Raw genomic sequence first — 6,752 nt, 5'->3', positions numbered from 1 at the left:
CTTCTTTGACACTACATGATGTTCTTTATGTCCCTGATCTCTCTCATCATCTTATATCTGTGCTTCAGCTTAATACTCAATCTCTGTGTTCTGTAACATTTTTTCCGTTGTATGTGATTTTTCAAGACCTCCTCACTAGGGAAATAATCGGCAGGGGTTATCTGAGGGGTCCAAGCAGACTATTTCATCTGGATTGCATGTTAGCCGGATTGAAGCCGGAGAAGGCAGTCCAAGCAGCTTTGATTTCGACTGGGGTTACTAATCAAGTTGAAGAATTATGGCTATGGCATCGGAGATTGGGGCATCCTTCCTTTAGTGTCATGAAGAAATCTATGCCATCCTTGTTTCTGAGCATTGATGAGTCTAAGTTGCATTGTGAGTCATGTGTCTTAGCTAAAAGTCATCGTACTAGTTATCCTTTGAGTGCTACTAGGAGTTCTTTTCCTTTTGAGGTTATTCATTCTGATATATGGGGACCTTCCCGTGAGTCAACCTTGTCTGGCAAACATTGGTTTGTTTTGTTTATTGATGATTATACCCGTCTTACTTCGGTCACTTTATTGAAACACAAATATGAAGTATTCTCTGCTTTCCAAGATTTTTTTCTCTTGTTCAAAATCAATTTGGAGCCAATATTAAAGTCTTTCATTCTAATTAATGGGGGGGGGGGGGGGAGAGGAGTTTGTCAATTCTCAGTTTGACCAATTCTTTCATTCTCATGGGATCATTCATCAAACTACTTGCCCTCAAACCCCTGAACAAAATGGGATGTCAGAAAGAAAGAATCGTCATGTTCTTGACATAGCCCGGTCTCTTCTATTTAGTGCTCATATGCCTAAGTATCTTTGGGGAGATGCAATTCTCACTGCTTGTCATCTCATCAATAGGCTACCTTCCTCTGTTCTCAATGGTCAAACCCCCTATGCTGCCTTTTCAAATCATGTGTCTGTCCCTTCGTTTTCTAATCTCCCTGCTCGTGTCTTTGGGTGTGTTGTGTTCGTCCATGTTCCTAAGAATCAAATGTCCAAACTCGATGCCAGGGCATTAAAGTGTGTTTTTGTGGGCTATGGTGTTAATCAAAAGGGCTACAAGTGTTTTCATCCTCCTACACAAAAAGTTTTGGTTACCATGGACGTCACCTTTTATGAGGATGCATGTTATTTTTCTCCCATCAATCCTTCACTTCAGGGGGAGAAACACACTTTTTTGGAAGAGAAGTCTTGTGGGATTAAAATTCAGCCCATTGAAGCCAATGACACTCCTGCAGAAACAGAAAAAGCAATTGCCGAACAGAGCATTGCGAGTTCCGAAACAGAAAATGCAATTGCTGAATGGTTTACCCTTCGCCATGCAACTGCCGAACAGAGCATTGCGAGTTCCGAAACAGAAGAGACAATTACCGAATCGTCTACCCTCCAAGAAGGCCAAGCTCCTCCACCCCTCTTAGATACAGATAACCCTTGTTAACCAATCCCTGAGGAGCATCCCAATCTTGAGGTTAGTGGTGTTTCTTCTAACTCTGATATTGGTGATAGTGTGTATGTTTTGCCTCCTACATCCACCCGTGGTAAACCACCTCGTCAATATGAACCAAGTTTAGATGTTAAGTCTAAGTATGTTATAGCTAACTTTGTATCCACCCACCGATTATCCAAATCCCATGCTTCTTTTGTGAATCAAATATCCTCTGTATGTGTACCCAGTAAAGTGCAGGATGCTCTCAAGGATCTCAAATGGTCTCAAGTGATGAATGAATAGATGGAGGCATTGGAGAAGAATAGTACTTGGGAGTTGGTGCCACCTCCACAAGGAAAGAGAGTTGTTGGATGTAGATGGGTGTACACTATCAAGCACAATGTAGATGGTTCAGTAAACAGGTATAAAGCAAGACTTTTTGCAAAGGGATATACTCAAACATATGGCGTGGATTATGAGGAGACCTTTGCTCCAGTAGCAAAGATTAATACTGTTCGAGTGTTGATATCTCTAGCAGCTAATCTAGATTGGCCTTTGCAACAGTTTGATGTGAAGAATGCCTTTTTACATGGAGAGCTATTTGAAGAAGTCTATATGGATCTACCACCAGGATATGAGGCAAGCACAAGAGGTAGATTTGTGTGTAAGTTAAATAAGTCCTTGTATGGACTCAAACAATCACCACGAACTTGGTTTGGAAGATTCTCTCAATTTATGCGTCGTTTTGGGTACAAGCAGAGCAACTCTGACCATACATTGTTTCTGAAACGCTGTGAAGGTAAATTAACTGCCTTGATTATTTATGTTGATGATATGATAATTACTGGTGATAATTCAGAGGAGATTGAAAGATTAAAAGATCTGCTTGCATTAGAGTTTGAGATGAAAGATCTTGGTTCTCTTAAATATTTTTGGGGATTGAGGCCGCCAGGGGGAGTTCAGGAATTTTCTTGTGCCAGAGAAAATATGTGCTTGATTTGTTGACAGAGACAGGGATGCTAGGATGTAGACCTGCTGATACTCCTATTGAGCAGAATCATAAACTGGCTAAGTACCCTAATCAAACTCCTACAGAGAAGGCTCGTTATCAGAGGTTAGTTGGCAGATTAATCTATCTCTCACATACTCGGCCAGACATTGCATATGCAGTTAGTGTTGTCAATTCATGCATAATCCAAGTGAAGCTCATATGGAAGCTGTGATCCGTATTCTGAGGTATTTAAAGTCTGCACCTGGAAAAGGCTTGATGTTTTCAAAGCATAATCATCTGCATATTAGTGGTTATACAGATGCAGACTGGGCAGGTTGTGTTACGGATAGAAAATCTACTTCTGGTTACTTCACTTTTGTAGGTGGTAATCTTGTTACTTGGAGAAGTAAGAAACAAAAGGTTGTGGCTAGGTCAAGTGCTGAAGCAAAGTATAGAGGTATGGCTCATGGAGTTTGTGAATTACTTTGGTTGAGAAATTTACTTCGTGATTTGGGATTTAAACCCAAACGAGCCATGGATTTGTATTGTGATAATAAGGCAGCGATGGATATTGCTCACAATCCAGTTCAACATGACAGAATTAAGCACGTTGAGGTTGACAGACATTTCATTAAAAAGAAGCTCGATGCTAAGCTTATCTCTTTTCCTTTTGTCCACTCAGAAGAACAGTTAGCTGATGTTCTCACGAAGGCAGTATCGAGTAAGGCATTTCATGACTCACTTGACAAGTTGGGCATTCGAGATCTGTATGCGCCAACTTGAGGGGGAGTGTTGGCGTGAGTCATACTTACCTTATTTATGTAGATATTCTGTAATATTCCATTATCTGTAATATCTGTAGTATTATTAGGTTTACTACTTGCCTTAGGAGTAGTACTTTTCTTATTAGGCACAATTGTAATTTGTATATAATTCCTTCTTGTAAGGTGAATGAGATATCTGAGTTATTGAGTCAAAATTATCTCTTGTTTTTCTTTATATTTTACCCCAAAAAAATGTAATGTGAGTTCTCTTTGATTAAAGAGCATCAAAGAATTTCACTCCTACCCCCATGGTGACTCGAACCCATGACCTCCATCTTAGGTAGTGGGTGCTCTAACCAATAAAATGTAGGGGAAATGATCATTTATCCAATTTCAACAACAAAATTGTCCACTTGCTCCACTGACAGTTTTTTAACCCCATTTACCCAAAACACTCTAAGGGATTATTTCCCTACTACCCAATTAATTCTTTTTTTATTCTTTTTATTTATTTTTGGGACTTTTTTGCCCTCTCCTTCTTTCTCACTTAGAGAGAAAAGTCATCCTCCACCTTGCTGTGCTCCGGTGACCAATGGCCGGCCGCGGACTCCGGCGATTGGTGACCTGACTCCGGCGACCGGTGACCGGAATCCTGTGACCGTTCACAGGAATCCAACGACCATTCACTGGAATCCGGCTACAAGACTGGTGACCAGGATTCCGGCGTCTGAATTTATTGCCTCCTAATAATATCCAGTAACCATATTATTGCCCCCCAATACTCATATTATTGCCTCTCAATAATCATATTATTGCCGACCAGTGAATTGAATAAACTCCCAAAACCAAAATGAATACACTACAGGCACAATTGATCAATTTATAATCATATTATTGCCCCCCAATAATCATATTATTGCCTCCCAATAATCTTATTAACGAATCGTCTTTTCGAACTTTCGGTTCTTTCTCTTCTCTCTATACCTCAACACCCTAGCTTCCCGTTCCGCTGATGAAATCTGAACCGTCGGATGCGTTAACTGATCGACTTGGGGTAGGGATCTAACAACTCCGTCAGCATGTTGCCATCTGGCACGACGCTAACATCCATAGAGGATGATGATACCTGACAAAGAGAGACACTGTTAGATCATATCGATAATAAGTAGTAACCAATTCACAAAGATTGAGGAAGGTGGCTTAAACACTGGCCATGGTAGCCATAGATGAAAGGCTTGGCAGTTGGCAACTCCATTTCAAAGCTTTGAGGCTGGACAGTCTTGCTTTGCACAGGGACCACTTCGTCAGTACCGCTACTGTTCTGCTCCTCCTGAGCTGGAGCTTTCAGATCCACTGCCCCGTAATCCAGATCCAAATACGGATCCATGTCGGAGAACATGTACTGCCCCAAGTTCAGATCCGTAGGATCTGGGAGCAGCCATGAAGCAGCCTCAGCTTCCTCTTTGCTGACCTCAGTCGTCTCTCTGTCTCCGTCTGCGTCGGACAAGTAGCGGTCATCGAGGAAGTTGACCGCAGCATCAGATTTGACGGCGGTTGAGTCGTCCGAGTTCAGCGAGTCTAGAAAGGAGCCACCAGAACTCTCGTGTCGGCGGCTGAGGGGGGTTAGCAGAGTGGATTTCTTGGTCGCAGGTGACGTAGAGCATTGCATCGTCGACCTTGCACGTGACGTGGGCGGGATCTTGCTCGCACACCTCCCACCTTCGGTCGGAGGTAGGGAGAGAGAGAGAGAGGATTGACGGCGGCCGGAGGTGGAGAGAGAGAGAGAGAGACGCGCGGAGGGGGAGGGAGAGAGAGATCGGTCTGCAGAGAGAGAGTGAAGCTATAATTTTATAATTAATTGTTAATACTGAATTGGATAAATGGGGTTAAAAAACTCTTAGTGGAGTAAGTGGGCAATTTTGAAACTGAAATTGGGTAAGTGGTCAAGGCCCCTAAAATGTAATGTGAGTTTACTTTATATACTATCAATAAAAATAAGTAAGGATATTATATATCTTACATGCAATAAGTAATTTTGTAGAAACTAGTTTTCTTCATGAGGTTTCGAGGTTAGGGTCCATCTTTTTCTTTAGCAAAAATATTTATTTTAACAATGAAGTAAAATTACACATAATAATCTATCTTCTAGGGCACAAGAGAAAAAGCTACTAGCATAAATATTTCATATATTCTTTTTGGTTACCTCCCAATAAACAAAAAGTACATGGTTTCGAGCAGCTGGAAAATAAAATAAAAGGTGAACTCAGAGTTTGCTATGTGATGATTAAACTAATATGCATGCAAGGGCAGTACCTGAAGCCAATTTTGTTGCTGACAAATTGGCTTATTTTGATCTCCAGAATAGGTTCTTTGCTGTGTGGAAAAATTGCATTTCCCTTACTGCATCACATGCATTACATTTGAATCAGCTAGTTAGGGGAGTAGCTAGAGGCTTCTCTTTGTAGTTTTTATTTTCTTAATTTTTTTTTTTTGTTCATCAACAAAAAATAACTACCTCCTGCCCAGTACCATTTAGTCTAGTGGCATAAGTCTCTTCTTTATAAGTAAGAGGTCCTGAGTTCGACTAACAATAGACTAGTTGTTGTATATGAGTTGTTTATTTTGATCATAAAAAAAAAAAAAAATACCATTGTGACAAAATTTTCAGAAATTTCCCAAAATAGTAAAAACTTCCACATACCATAACTTCTCTATACAATCTCTGATTTAGGCGTGCTGCATATCCACGAACTCGAATAGACGTGCTCTACAAAACTTCCTTTAAAGAAAGTTTTCCTAAAATCGTAACGAATAAAAGGTCAGCCATTGAGCTCCTGAAAACAAAGCATTTTCAAGCATTTATTTGTCCCAAATAATTCTATTTCGATTTCTGTCTCCACCAAAATCCATCTCCTTTGCAAATAACAGGTACCAAAATCTGAAGGAGTGAGCACCTCCATTAGGCTAGGCCCACTCCCTTTGATTTGGAATGGGATTTGCTCGGCCCATTAGGGAAACTAAAGACACCCAATCCTTGAAGTGCAGACCTAACCAAGCATTACATGTGAAATGAAGCCTTGACCCAATGCCCAAATTTGGGCTAATGCGCTCTTCTCCTTGTTCATTGCTCTGTGCTTCACTGCGATCCAAATTCTCTAACACTGTCAGCAAGCACGACTGTCACAGCTCGGTGTTTTAATTTCCTCTATTCTGTTTGATTTGAATCGGTGTTGATTGCTCTGGTTTTGGTTATTTGTGTTTTCGCGTCTGTGGATCTGGAATTTGATTTGAAGGTGGACCGAGGACATTTTGGTCATACTTGCTCGGCTAAGGGAAAGAAGGGAGAGCTTAATGGGTCAGCCTGTGGTTTGGATTCTATTGTGTTTTCCAAGGTTGAATCAGTATGGGCTTACTAGGATATTGATATATGAGCTTGTAAGTATTTGAACTTAGCGTACCTCATGTTTCGGAGTTGAAGAAATTACACTAGAATATAATCAAATTTGGATTATATTTAGAAGTTGAAGGAGACTGAATTATAG

The 6,752-nt window shown here is 40.7% G+C and overlaps 1 pseudogene; it reads right to left on the bottom strand.

Annotated features, from left to right (window-relative positions):
• Nucleotides 1-4,145: 4,145 nt before the first annotated feature.
• Nucleotides 4,146-5,268, bottom strand: LOC112203647 (annotated as a pseudogene).
• Between the last annotated feature and the right edge of the window lie 1,484 nt (nucleotides 5,269-6,752).

The sequence above is a fragment of the Rosa chinensis genome, chromosome 5 (genome assembly GCF_002994745.2).
Source record: "Rosa chinensis cultivar Old Blush chromosome 5, RchiOBHm-V2, whole genome shotgun sequence".
NCBI lineage: Eukaryota > Viridiplantae > Streptophyta > Magnoliopsida > Rosales > Rosaceae > Rosa > Rosa chinensis.
The sequence above is the reverse complement of the archived record's forward strand: the minus strand, read 5'-3'. Positions and strand labels throughout refer to the sequence as shown.